Raw genomic sequence first — 12,889 nt, 5'->3', positions numbered from 1 at the left:
ACTCATTAATGAGAGGGCCAGTGGAGAACCAGAGAGTAAGTGAAAGCTCTGGCTTAGCCATGAAGGAAGACTAAAATAAATACCATCTCTCACTGAAGGAAGGTCGGGGGGAGGAGCAAAGAAAATTTGAGGTCAAAGGGACCTATTTTTAAAAAAAATTTTTAGGGGCGCCTGGGTGGCTCGGTCGGTTAAGCGTCTGACTTCGGCTCAGGTCATGATCTCATGGTCCGTGAGTTCGAGCCCCGAGTCAGGCTCTGTGCTGACTGCTCAGAGCCTGGAGCCTGTTTCAGATTCTGTGTCTCCCTCTCTCTCTGCCCCTGCCCTGTTCATGCTCTGTCTCTCTCTGTCTCAAAAATAAATAAACGTTAAAAAAAATTTTTTTTTAATAAAAAAAATAAAAAAAATTTTAATGTTTATTTATTTTTGAGAGGTGGGGGGAGGCAGAGAGAGAGGGAGACATAGAATCCGAAGCAGGCTCCAGGCTCTGAGCTGTCAGCACAGAGCCCCCAACATGGGGCTCGAATTCACAGACCTCAAGATCATGACCTGAGCTGAAGTCGGACACTTAACCAGCTGAGCCACCCAGGCGCACTGCTATTTTTTCTTTTTTCCATCCTAGATAGATGTCCACTGGCTCTCCCTAAGTCAGGATTTCATAGACAAACTCCATCACTTGAGAGCCTTTTATCTCATGTTGATGTGTTGTTTTGATTGCACTGGATGTATAGTTGTGTGTTGAGTGCGTGAGGAACTTGGAAGGGGATGGGAAATTTGTTTTTAGTTCTGGTAGGTGCTGATACTGCCCTTACAGAGGTGTATGGTCCATCCATCTAGTAAGCGGACCTGCTATAACCAAGAGAAATGGGAAGATTAGGACCTAGGAAGAGAAACAATCATCCTTCATTCATTCCAAGGCGTCCATCGTCACCTACAGTGTGTCAAGCTTCACTGAAGCTCATTGGAAGCTGTTGGAAAGTGTCTCCCCCACAAGGATCATGAGACTTTCTGGTGCTACTGTATAATGAGTTCCCTAAGTCAGCTATACCAGGGCCTATGTAACTCTTCCAAAGAAGGCATGTCCATCTGTAGTAAGAGAGAAGTCATAAGCAGTGTGTCCGTGTCCTTTGTTGAAATGTTCTTATAATTATGCAGTGTTTAAATTGTCAAAATTTCCTGCTTGAAAATTAGACTTGACATTTATATTTCTAGGCAAAAGTGGGGAAAAGATCGTTCACCCATGTTGCAACTAATGTAAAAAGAACACCAATTCAGTGTTATTTTGGTATTTTATTTCTGTCCTCAGTGAAATAATAAGAGGGGACAGAACATTTTCCCTCTCAGGACAGCTGTGAATGGACAATTGAAGAAAAACACAAGGAAGCAGAGACTGGATACTGAGCAGGTAATGCCTAGAATCATGATTTGTATGCAGGAAAGGGAAAGTGGAAGATGTAACTGATCTCTATATCTTGGTGTCCTGTGACTTCTGCTTCATCGTTAATCAACAATGAAATTCCTGCTTTGCTGAGAGATGGGAGACAACTCCACTCTGGTAGATTCTGAAACAACAGCAATGGGTAAGCAGCTGTGGGAGGTAGGAGTGGATCCAAAGTAAAGAAGACAGCCTCTGTCTTCCCAGAAATCACTGTGTAGTAGACAGGAATATTATCAAGACTTTCCCTGGACTTATGAGGGTCAGTGATCGCAAAGACATTGAAAATGAGAGAGGGGCACCCGGGTGGCTCAGCCGGTTGAGTGTCCAACTCTTAATTTTGGTTCAGGTCATGATCTCAGGGTTTATGGGATAAAGCCCCACGTTGGGCTCACACTGAATATGGAGTCTGTTTGAGATTCTGTCTCTCTCCCCCTCTGACCCCTCGCCCACTCATGTGCATGCACTCTCTCTAAAATAAATTTTTAAAAAAAGGAAAAAAAAAAGAAAATGAGTGTCAACATGAGGAATATCCTAACATCGAAGGCAAGATGATTAAAAAAATACTGTGCACATACTAATCAAAAGTAGCTTTTTTTTAAATTAGTAATAGTAGCTATGCTAATACCAGACAAATTAAACTCTAAGGGAAGAAGCATTTCATACATTATCTGTCCATGCATCCCAACTGGAGCCCAAACGTTTCTCCTCTGTGACTCCTGGGGGCTCTGACTTCTTTCATGTGCCCAGTCTACTTTGTTCACCCAACCCACACTGTGAACAGGAGGGAGTCATGATTCAACCCCAAACCCTAGGTTTCCTCTCTCAGTTCTCACCCACTGCATTAGCAGCTCCTCCTTTTCAAGTTTCTCCTGAGCTCCTACCTTGTATCAGGCATGGTGTGAGGCACGGGGGGAGTATCTGGGAACAGATGGATCCCTGTCGTCCTGGAAAGTAACAGTATAATGGGGGAGACAAACATGCAGCAAGTAAATGAATAGTTGTTTGATGCAAATGTGTGATCGGAGCTATTAAGTGTGAGTGTCCAGGGAGCTCCAAACACCTATTGCAAAGGGTTCTTGATTTTAGCTGTTTCCTATCAGGGCTCTAACCACCAAGCCAAGCACCACTGACTCTTATGAAAAGAAGCCCATAAAGGATACAACCCTTGACAGTGGGGCCCAGGAGATGTGAGAGGGTAACAGCTCTTCCCTGAATAACTGCCTGACATTTCAGGTGCCCGAGTCACTCTAACTCAGATGTCTGCTGCTCCTAGACCCTCAAGAAGTGACTCTAATTCCTATCTGGCACCTGTTGGGGATACATGATGCTGCCCAGCTTGATCTCAAAGCCAGCCTCGGTGTAGGGGCTCAGCACCCAGGTCCGCCAGCCCTGGGTTACAGGGATGTGCCTGTGTTCTGGCCTGAGGCGAGAAGCCAAGATCAGTTCCATCCAGGAATTGGTTTTGTAGTCCCAAGACACAAGCCAGGTAGCAGAGGGCCAAGAAGGGGTGAGGGCATCTCTGACCAAAGCTGGGTGGACGATGGAACTTGGGCAGCGGGGGCTGTGACTGGTTTTACACTTTGCTGAACATGAGATAAGAGGCCTCACTGAAAACCGGCTCATGCCTTTAGGCTGCCTTCTTTGAAGCCTACTCAGGGAAGCCTGTAGAACTTTGCCATCACCTTCTGGGACCTCAGGACCCTTAATCCAGTCAAAGCCAATGTCCCTTCCTGTCATCCCCAGGCTAAGTTTCAGGGTGGATACTGGCCTCTATGGGGGCCTTTTATAAATTAGTAAACAATCTAACATTGGCTCCTAGATAGACACAGTCCCAAGAAGCCATAGCTTGTTGAAGGGACTGAAGGCTGGATGTCAGGACCCTATTACTGTCTTAGCAGGACATACTGTGAAATGCACAACCTGCATAGGCATGCATGGTAGCCTTGCCCAGCTTGATGCTCTCCAAGGACAGTTTCTGGCCATTCCTTCCTTAGAATGCATCCTGCAATGCCCCAGTTAGTATCAGACTCAAGAGGATGAGCAAGTAGCAGCTGGAGAAGACAATGCAGCAATCAGCTTTGACTCTACCTCCCTGTAAGGTCATCTGCTCTCAGGGCAGCAAAAATGATTTCAGATAGTGAACAGCAATTCATCAGGTAAGGAATAACTGCACAGACTCTGGTGAGACACCCAGAAGGCAGGACAAGCAAGTCTGGGGATTCTAAAGCCCCAACTAACAGCCAAGAGTGTTTGCTGTTACCTCTTGCCTTGCTACCCTCAACATCTTGCAAGAGACAGCCTGGCGAGCATTTCCGGTAAAAAAGGACAAGGAGATGGGGATGGGAAGACAAGGTGAGAATGAGTGGAGCAAGGTGCTGGGGGTGCTTGGAGGGAATGGGGCAAACATCGAGGGGAAGGGGCTCAGTGAGGATAGAAGCGCGAGCGGGCATGGCGGCTGCAGGGGGTTGCAGAGCAGGGGGACAAGGACTTGTGGCCGGGCAACATTATACTCTTTGCAACGTGAAGTCAGCACAATCCAGAATGCTAAATGGGCTGAAGGTCTAGAGTGGTTATGGAGAAACTTTCTGAGGAGGAATCATTTGGGCTGAGAACAAATGTTGAACAGGAATTACATGTGATGATTTCTAACAGAGATTTTAAAAATTGAGTGTTTTGTGTATGATGAACACACACACACACGCATATGGTTCAATGAATTTTGAGAAATGAACACACCTGTGTAGCCTGCACTAGCGAGTGTAGGAATCAAGATTCACTTTCATCCGTATGGGTGGATATCCCAACGTTCCCACACCATTTGTTGAAATGACTTTACCTTCCCCACAGAATTGCTGTGACACCTTTGTAAGAAAATCATTGACCATATAGATGTGGGTCTATTCCTGGACTCTCTTCTATTCCATTGATCTATTTTTCTAACTGTGCCAATGCTATACAATTTTTCTTTCTTTCTTTTTTTTTTAATTTTTTTTTTTAACGTTTATTTATTTTTGAGACAGAGAGAGACAGAGCATGAATGGGGGAGGGTCAGAGAAAGGGAGACACAGAATCCGAAACAGGCTCCAGGCTCCGAGCTGTCAGCACAGAGCCCGACGCGGGGCTCGAACTCAAGGACCGCGAGATGGTGACCTGAGCCAAAGTTGGCCGCTCAACCGACTGAGCCACCCAGGCACCCCAATTTTTCTTTCTTTTTAAAATATCTATTTATTTATTTTCACTGCTTTATTTTTTGAGAGAGAGAGGGAGAGAGAGAGACCATAAGCAGGGGAGGGGCAGAGAGAGGGGGACAGAGGATCTGAAGCAGGCTCCATGCTGACAGGGTGACAGCAGCAAGCCTGATGTGGAGTTCAAACTCACGAACCATGAGATCACAACTGGAGCCGAAGTTGGCTGCTCAACTAACTGAACCACCCAGGAGTCCCTCTTTTTTTTTAATTTTTAAAAATTTTTATTGTTTATTTATTTATTTATTTATTTGAGAGAGACAGAGAGACAGAGAGAGAGAGAGAGGGAGAGAGAGAGAGTTCACATGAGTCGGGGAGGGGCCCAGCAAGAGAGGGAGAGAGAATCCCAAGCAGGCCCTGCACTGTCAATGCAGAGAGACTGACACAGGGCTCGATCCCACAAACTGTGAGATCATGACCTGAACTGAAACCAAGAGTCAGATGCTTAACTGACTGAGCCACCCAGGTGCCCCTAGTTTTTATTTATTTTTCTTTTTTGCTTCTTATTGGACTTTTTTCTTTTTTACCTATTTTTAACAGGACTATATTCTATTTCAATTCCTTTGACGGTTACTTAAAATTTTATCATGTATACTTAATGTTCTATTAAAAAAATAATATTTACATGAATTTGTATTTCTAGTTTTTTTCTGGAATAAGATAAGGATCTTAGCATAATTTAACTTTCCTAAAAATGTTGCCTTCCAATTTTTCACGCTATTTTTTTCTATAAAAACCAGATAATTAGACTTTTTCAATCAATGCATTTTTAAATTTTATAAATAATTACACAACTTACAATCAATGCATATTTATATTTTCTAATGAATTTTTGCTGATTTTTGTCCTCACAAATTCTTCTTGCATGACAACAACTTTGTCTTCATTTTCCTAAGTTCATTCCTTAATATTTCTTTCATGGATGATCTGTGAAGAATAATAGCTCTTGATTTCTAGGTATGTGAAAAAAAATTTCAATCCAGAATTGTATACCTAAATCAATCTCATCAAGAGTGATTCCATTTCTTCTTTTTTTTTTTTAATTTTTAAAATTTTTTGAGAAGGGGGATAGGGGCAGAAGCAGAGGGAGAGAGACAATCTTGAGAAGGCTCCACATACAGTATAGAGCCTGACATGGGGTTTGATCTCATAACCATGAGATCATGACCTGAGCCAAAATCAAGAGTTGGATACTTAACCGACTGAGACACCCAGGCGCCCAATCATGATTCCATTTCTAAACTTGAGTTCAAAGTCTACCTCCCAGAGGATTCAACTTGTCCAGATCCTCACATGAACTACAGTTTTTTTTGTGTGTTTTTTTGAAGGCATTCTTTTTTTCTTTAGAGAAGTTTTAGGTTCACAGCAAAATTGAAGGAAAGGCACAGAGATTTCATATATGTCCCTCTTTTCCATATTTGCACAGTGTCTCCATCAACATTCTCCTCTAGAGGGGAATATTTTTCACAGTTGATGAACCTGCATTGACACATCATAATCACCTAAAGTCCACAGTTGACTTTAGGGTTCACTCTTGGTGTTGTACATTCTGTAGGTTTGGAAAATATCTAATGACATGTAGCTATCACTGTCATATCATACATGGCCTCTGCCCTAAAAATCTCCTGTGTCCCATCAATTCGTCCCTTGCCTCCCCCCCCAAACCACTGATCTTTTTATTGTCCCCATAGTTGTGCCTTTTCTAGATTGTAATATAGATGGAATACAGTATGTAGCCTTTCCAGGCTTTCCTTCTTACACTTAGAAATAAGCATTTAAGTTTCCTCTATGAATTTTCATGGCGTCATTGCTCATTTCTTTTTAACGCTGAATAGTATTCCATTGTCTGGCTGTACCCCAGTTTATTTATCCATTCAACTACTGAGGGACACCTTGGCTACTTCCAAATTTTGGAAATTATGAATAAGATGCCTATAAACATCCACGTGGAGGTTTATATGTGGACATGTTTTCAACTCTTTCGGGTAAATACCAAGGAGTGTGATTGCTGGATCATACAGTAAGAGTATGTTTAATCTTAAAAAATTTTTTTTTCTTTGAGTATACTGACACACAATGTTATGTTAGTTTCAGGTGTACAACATACTGATTCAACATCTCTATATGTTACCATATGCTCACCACAGGTGTAGCTACCATCTATCACCATACAACCCTATTACAATACAGAGTAAGTTTAATTTTATAAGAAGGTGCCAAGCCGTCTTCCAAGGTGGCCATACCATTTTGCATTCCTGGGCCACATGGTTTTGATTTCTGCTTATTACTGAGGCTAAGTTCCCCTAGTGGCCACTGGAACATTTCACCTCTTGTTTTTAGGTCTGGCTATATGTTTTTAAACTTGGGGGAATGTCCTGTATCTGTTTAGTCCTCCATCTTGAGAAGACATGTTTATAGAGTTGGGAACAAGCACCACGCAGGCAGAGAAAACAGCATGTACATAAACCCTACTTGGGGAAAAAGGAGAGGCAGAACTCATGAGGTGAGATCCAGCATCAGGTCCAGATTACACGGCCAGGATAAGGACTTTGGGGTTTATTCTCGGTGTAATGGGAAGCCATAGAGACATTTTCAACTCAAACATGATCAATTTCCAGATTGAAAAATTAATTTGGCATTTATTGCTGGCTTTCTTGTTCACTTTACTCATCCAGCTTCTGAGCGCCCTTGATTTTACTTTTATATACATATGTGTGCTTCCACAACCTCCAAGCATTTACATTTTGAGAATGCCTTGCACAATGTAAATAAAAGTTTCCAGCATTAGTCTGCAAAAAGAAACCATGTCAAAGCACTGCCTTAATTCTGGGTTACAAATTGCATGACTCATAGGAAGTGAAAATGTAATTTGCATTAGATTTGACCAAGTTTTGTTAAAGTCATTATTCCACAAATGCATTGTGAGCAAAAGAGGGAGATGGGGTAGGGAACCTACAGATTAAAAGAAATTTAAAGAAGTAGCAACCAGTCACAATATACAGACTTATCTATCAGCCATCTAGCATCTATCAGCCATCTATCATCTATCAGCCATCTATCAATCATCTGTTTGTCTGCCTGCCTGTGTATCTATATCTACATCATCAGTAACACTTTAATTTTCAAATCCTGGTTCAGAGATGCTATCTTAGTTTGAGTTCCCCAGAAGCAGACCCTTGGATGAGGATTCAAGTGCAAGCAGTTTATTTTGGGGGTGCAGGAAAATCTTGTAGGGGAGTGAAGAGAAAGCAAAACAGTCAATAAGTTGCCTTATCAAGCAAGTCAGCACTGAGGGCAACTGGAGCTAACGTTCTGGGAAAATTCTCCAAAATGGTGTTAAACACATACCTCACTTGGGGCGCCTGGGTGGCGCAGTCGGTTAAGCGTCCGACTTCAGCCAGGTCACGATCTCGCGGTCCGTGAGTTCGAGCCCCGCGTCGGGCTCTGGGCTGATGGCTCAGAGCCTGGAGCCTGTTTCTGATTCCGTGTCTCCCTCTCTCTCTGCCCCTCCCCCGTTCATGCTCTGTCTCTCTCTGTCCCAAAAATAAATAAACGTTGAAAAAAAAAATTAAAAAAAAAAACACATACCTCACTTACTTCCACATGGTGCCTCCTGAGTGGTGATGGGGTGTCTTGATACTAACTCTGATCAGTGGTTAGTTGAGGCTGCTCCCGAAGGAAGCAACGTCTGAACTCTCCAGCACAGCACTTCCGTGCTGTGCCCAGGCAGAATGCGGAAGGACATTTTCCTACAACTTTGGGAAAGGCTTTGGCACAGAGACGTGGAACGTGCAGTTGGAAGCTGGCTGGGGCACCATGACATGAGGACTTGAGGGAAAGGGGCAGGGCCCAGTTTGTTCCTTATACCACTCAGACCTGCTTGTGCTCTGCATTAATTCCCTCCATCACGTCAATGCTTCTTCACGGTGGTGGCCAGTCACAGTGTACAGAATGAAAACTTTCAGTCGGAGGATTAGTGAAACTAATTATAGTCCTTGCTGCAGTTGGGTCTGATGTTCTAATAAACATTCATTATTTCCCTCCTCCACCAACCGTTCTAGATTCCCCTCTCACTTGGCAGTGCTTCTGGTGATCTAGGTCGCTTTTCTAGCGAGGTAACAGAGACCTTCATCTCTGAAAATTGCAAACCTTTGCTTATCGTGCCCTTGTTGGGTAACAGTGTATGCAGTTCCCATTTATGGTTTTCCAGGGACATGGAGGTACCATGAAGAGCCCCCAGTGAATTCCTGGGGATACCGTACATACTGTCTGTCCCCATTCTGCAGCAGCAACCTTAGAAGGATCTCGTGGGATAGTCCGTATGAATTACTCCTGCTGGTAGAGTGACTCTTTCCTTAGCCCGCTGGCATTATGCTGTACCTCACTCTTCTCATGATGGTGTGAGACGACACGCCTACGCAATGAGATGGACTGAGGAGAGGCATTGTGGTTTAGTATTAGGTTCCTACCGACCTTCTGACTACACGTCAGAAGGATCATCTGCTTCCAGACTGCTGACGACAACAGGTAACAGAGAGGGGGCACCACTGGACCTCTGTGTAGACTACAATGATCTGTTTTACCTGTTGACAGAGTGTCAAACAAAAACCTATATGGTGAAGAATTGGTCCCAAACTTTTAAGGGAGCTATTTTTAGAATCTTCAACTTGAAGCTAATCTCTTCCTGGGCCCCTTGTCAGGAGGTTCAGTGAAGAAAGAGCTTTCCATTTTCCCTCCTCCCTTTCTTATGAAAGCATTTACTCTTCATCAAGGAAGAGTGAGTTTATATTGGAATTTTTATACTCAGAGTGGATTTAATATGAATTGGAGTTTTGAGAATAAGACAATTCTTTTTTTTTTTTTTTAACTTTTTATTTTATCTTCAAGCCCAATGCAAGGCTCGAATTCACAACCTCAAGATCAAGAGTCACATGTTCCACCAACTGACCCAGCCGGGTGTCCCAAGACAGTACTAATTTTAATACTTTTAAGTATTAAAGCCAATAAACTTTTGGTGTGCATAATTCATATTCATGAGAGAGCTTTTCTTAGCTTCCTAATTATTAGTCATTCCACCTTTGAAATTATTGGTTATATATTTTATTGACTTTGTATGTTGGAATCGCTTCATCTATGAGAAGCAAGCCCAGGGAGACTTCAGGCATTGCTTAGTTTTGCTCTTCTGTTCTCAGGTATAAACTTGGGCAACACTGAAATTGTGATTTGCAAATTGCTATCGATTCATAAGTGCTGGAGGTTGTTTTGAAGCGCTCTGCTGTCATCCAACTCTTAGGCTCCAGCCTTTTTTTTCCCATTGAGGCTGCTGACCTAGTGGTCTCCTGCCCCATTCTTCCTGGAGGCCCTGGGGTACTTCTGCCACTTTTGGTAGAGACAACAGTAGCAACCACAGAATTGTGGATCAAGGGATCCAGGCCATAATCAGTGGAGAAATTTTTCTGAAAGAGGCTGCAGCGTTACCACAGTCCCCATGTCAGGATGGGCCAGCCAGCAGCCCAACATTCTGGGATTATTTTCTTCTCAGGAAATTCCTCTCCAGAAATATCTACATTGAAATTTATCCCATTTACCAGATTTCTCCTGGCTAGGTCAGAGAACCGTTGCCCCCCACCCCCACCCCAAACCTTGTCATCCAATTCACAAGGGTGGGGTGGGCAGGAGGGAATCATGGGTATTCAAGAAAAGCTTCTCAGCCACACTAGCAGCCAGAGAAATGCGTATAAGACAGAGATGCCACACAGGTGCACATGAAGATTGGCAAACGTTTTACAGCTGGTATTTGTTATATATTGCTACATTGCTAACCAAACTTAGTGACGGTGCCCTTAAGATTCTGGGAATCCCTCTTATAACAAAGCGGGTCTAGGAGACACCCTCCTGACCTCTTATGACACCTCAAAATCAGAAAATGGTCTCACAGCTATACCCTTGAGGGATTCCCTCAAAATTTATCCTGAGACCAAATTTTACTGACAACACTGCAGATTTGATCTTTGCAACTTCTTACTTGGAGAACCTTCTGCTTGCTAGAAAGCCCAGCCTGGCTGTCAACATTTCTTTAAACTGTGCTGTAGAACTAATCAGTTCCTTCTGTCATTTATCTTGATCTTGTAATTCAACAGAGGCAGCCAGAAGCAGCCATCTGTCCCTTTTAACATTCTGCCTGGAACTTTCCTGGCCAGATCTTCCTAGATGTGGTGGGTCTTGGAGTTCATTTCTGGGAAGAACCAGCCTCAGATGCCTTGTATCTTACATTTGCCAGAAGTGAGTAGAATGTGGTACCTGGATTAAATAAGGGAGCAAGAGGTACATCAGAAACTGTTTTAGATTTAGGACCTGCTGGGGAAAATAGTGAATTCTACTTCATTACTCTTGAGGCTTGAAGATTGTGAGCTTGCAAACATGCTTGCAGATAGAATTATCTTGCAAAAAACAATGTCGTATGCAAAATCTTTGGGGTGTCCAATATTTGTCAGGTGGACTCTCTGGAGAGTCACTAAAAATGTTTATGTGAGGTTGGGAAGCAGGAGAATATTTTCATTCAATTAACTATTATCTATTAAGCACCTATTTTTTTTTATAAATCCCCACATGAAGAACATGGGGTTGGAACCAGACAAAGAGCGAGGCATAGTCCCTGCTTTCGAACTGGGTAAGATTTTATGGGATATGATTTAAAGGAGTATGTGATCACATATGGCTATATCCCAAGTAAGCACTCATTAAACAATTGCTTTTTCAGGGCACCTGGGTGTCTCAGTTGGTTAAACGTCTGACTTCAGCTCAGGTCATGATCTCAGTTTATGAGTTTGAGCCCTGCATTGGGCTTTCTGCTGTCAGCACAGAGCCTGCTTTGGATCCTGTGTCTCCCTTTCTCTCTGTCCCTCCCCCTCTTGCTCGATCTCAAAAAGAAGCATTTAAAAAAAAAATGCTTTTTCAACTTTTTCTTGTTACCATAGATCCATTCTTCCTTGATACAGTATCACTAATACCCAGAATATCCTATTTACAAAATAAATCATTCTTGTTGGAAACTGATGGTTAATGTGAATTTAACTCCTCCATCATCTGTAAAAAGGAAATTTATAAAAAAGGAAGTAACTTAAAATGTTGTAGTACAATGATAGAGGTACTATGTATGGGTAGTACAATATGATTCTGAAAGACACTGTTTGGAAAAAAGTATGGACTTATTCTGGGGTCAGGCTATTTTCTGCCTGTTTCCCAATTCCGTTCTTTTGCTTTCCCCCGCAGAGCGACATCAGACAAAGAGCACGGGCTTTGGGGTCAACAGATCTGCATTCAAATCCCAGATCTAGCACTTAAAAGCAGTGTGGCACTGAATGGGCTACTGTAATGTCTCCTATCTGTTTCTTCATGGGTAAAGAAGAGATGATTCTTTACAATCCTAGCCCATAATTCAGTGCCCAGCCAAGTGTAAGAACTCACTATTTGTTCAACGGCACATCAGACCCAACTGCAGTTTTCTGGGCACGTGGCTGGCATCTAAGGACAGCCAGCCCCTTGGCAGTGCTGTCATGCTGGTTATTCATTTGGAGAACATTCACCAGAACTGCTTCTACCTTACTTTATTTTCCTCCAGGTAACATGTTAGTCCAACCATTATCAGCTCTCTTCTAGATGAAATACCTGATAGGATCTCCAATGCTCAAGCACGCATTTGTGCTTCACACTCTTGCTGTAGGTCAGGTTTTCTGTTATCATTGCATTCAGAATCTGGATGCCATGAATTACAGGTCTGTGGGCTGAACTGCAGACTTGTTCCTATGTTATTCTTCATTTCTGACTTGTGGCCATCCCCATGAGGTTTACATGAAGACTCTGAGGTAGGAGCAGAGAGGTGTCAGGTTTGAGGACAGAATCCATTTGACATGGATGTTACATGTGATGAAGTGACCATCTGGTATAATGATCAGGGCAGAGGTCAGAGAGGGGGATGTGGGTGTGAGAGCCTGCTATGAGTGGGAGAGAAGCCACTGGAAGTCATAGTCTGCCAATATTTGTCAGATAATCCTATTTTATTACCTGAATGGTCTTGTTTGATCCTGTTACAGTTTTGCAACAGCACAGGGTTACCCCTGCCACTCATGGGCAGGCAGAGTTTTCTCCCATCCATACAATGCTGATGGAATAGACACCAGAGATACCAGCTCCGAGATACCATTCAGAT

This window comes from Lynx canadensis, chromosome E2, assembly GCF_007474595.2.
Source record: "Lynx canadensis isolate LIC74 chromosome E2, mLynCan4.pri.v2, whole genome shotgun sequence".
Lineage (NCBI taxonomy): Eukaryota > Metazoa > Chordata > Mammalia > Carnivora > Felidae > Lynx > Lynx canadensis.
The sequence above is the reverse complement of the archived record's forward strand: the minus strand, read 5'-3'. Positions refer to the sequence as shown.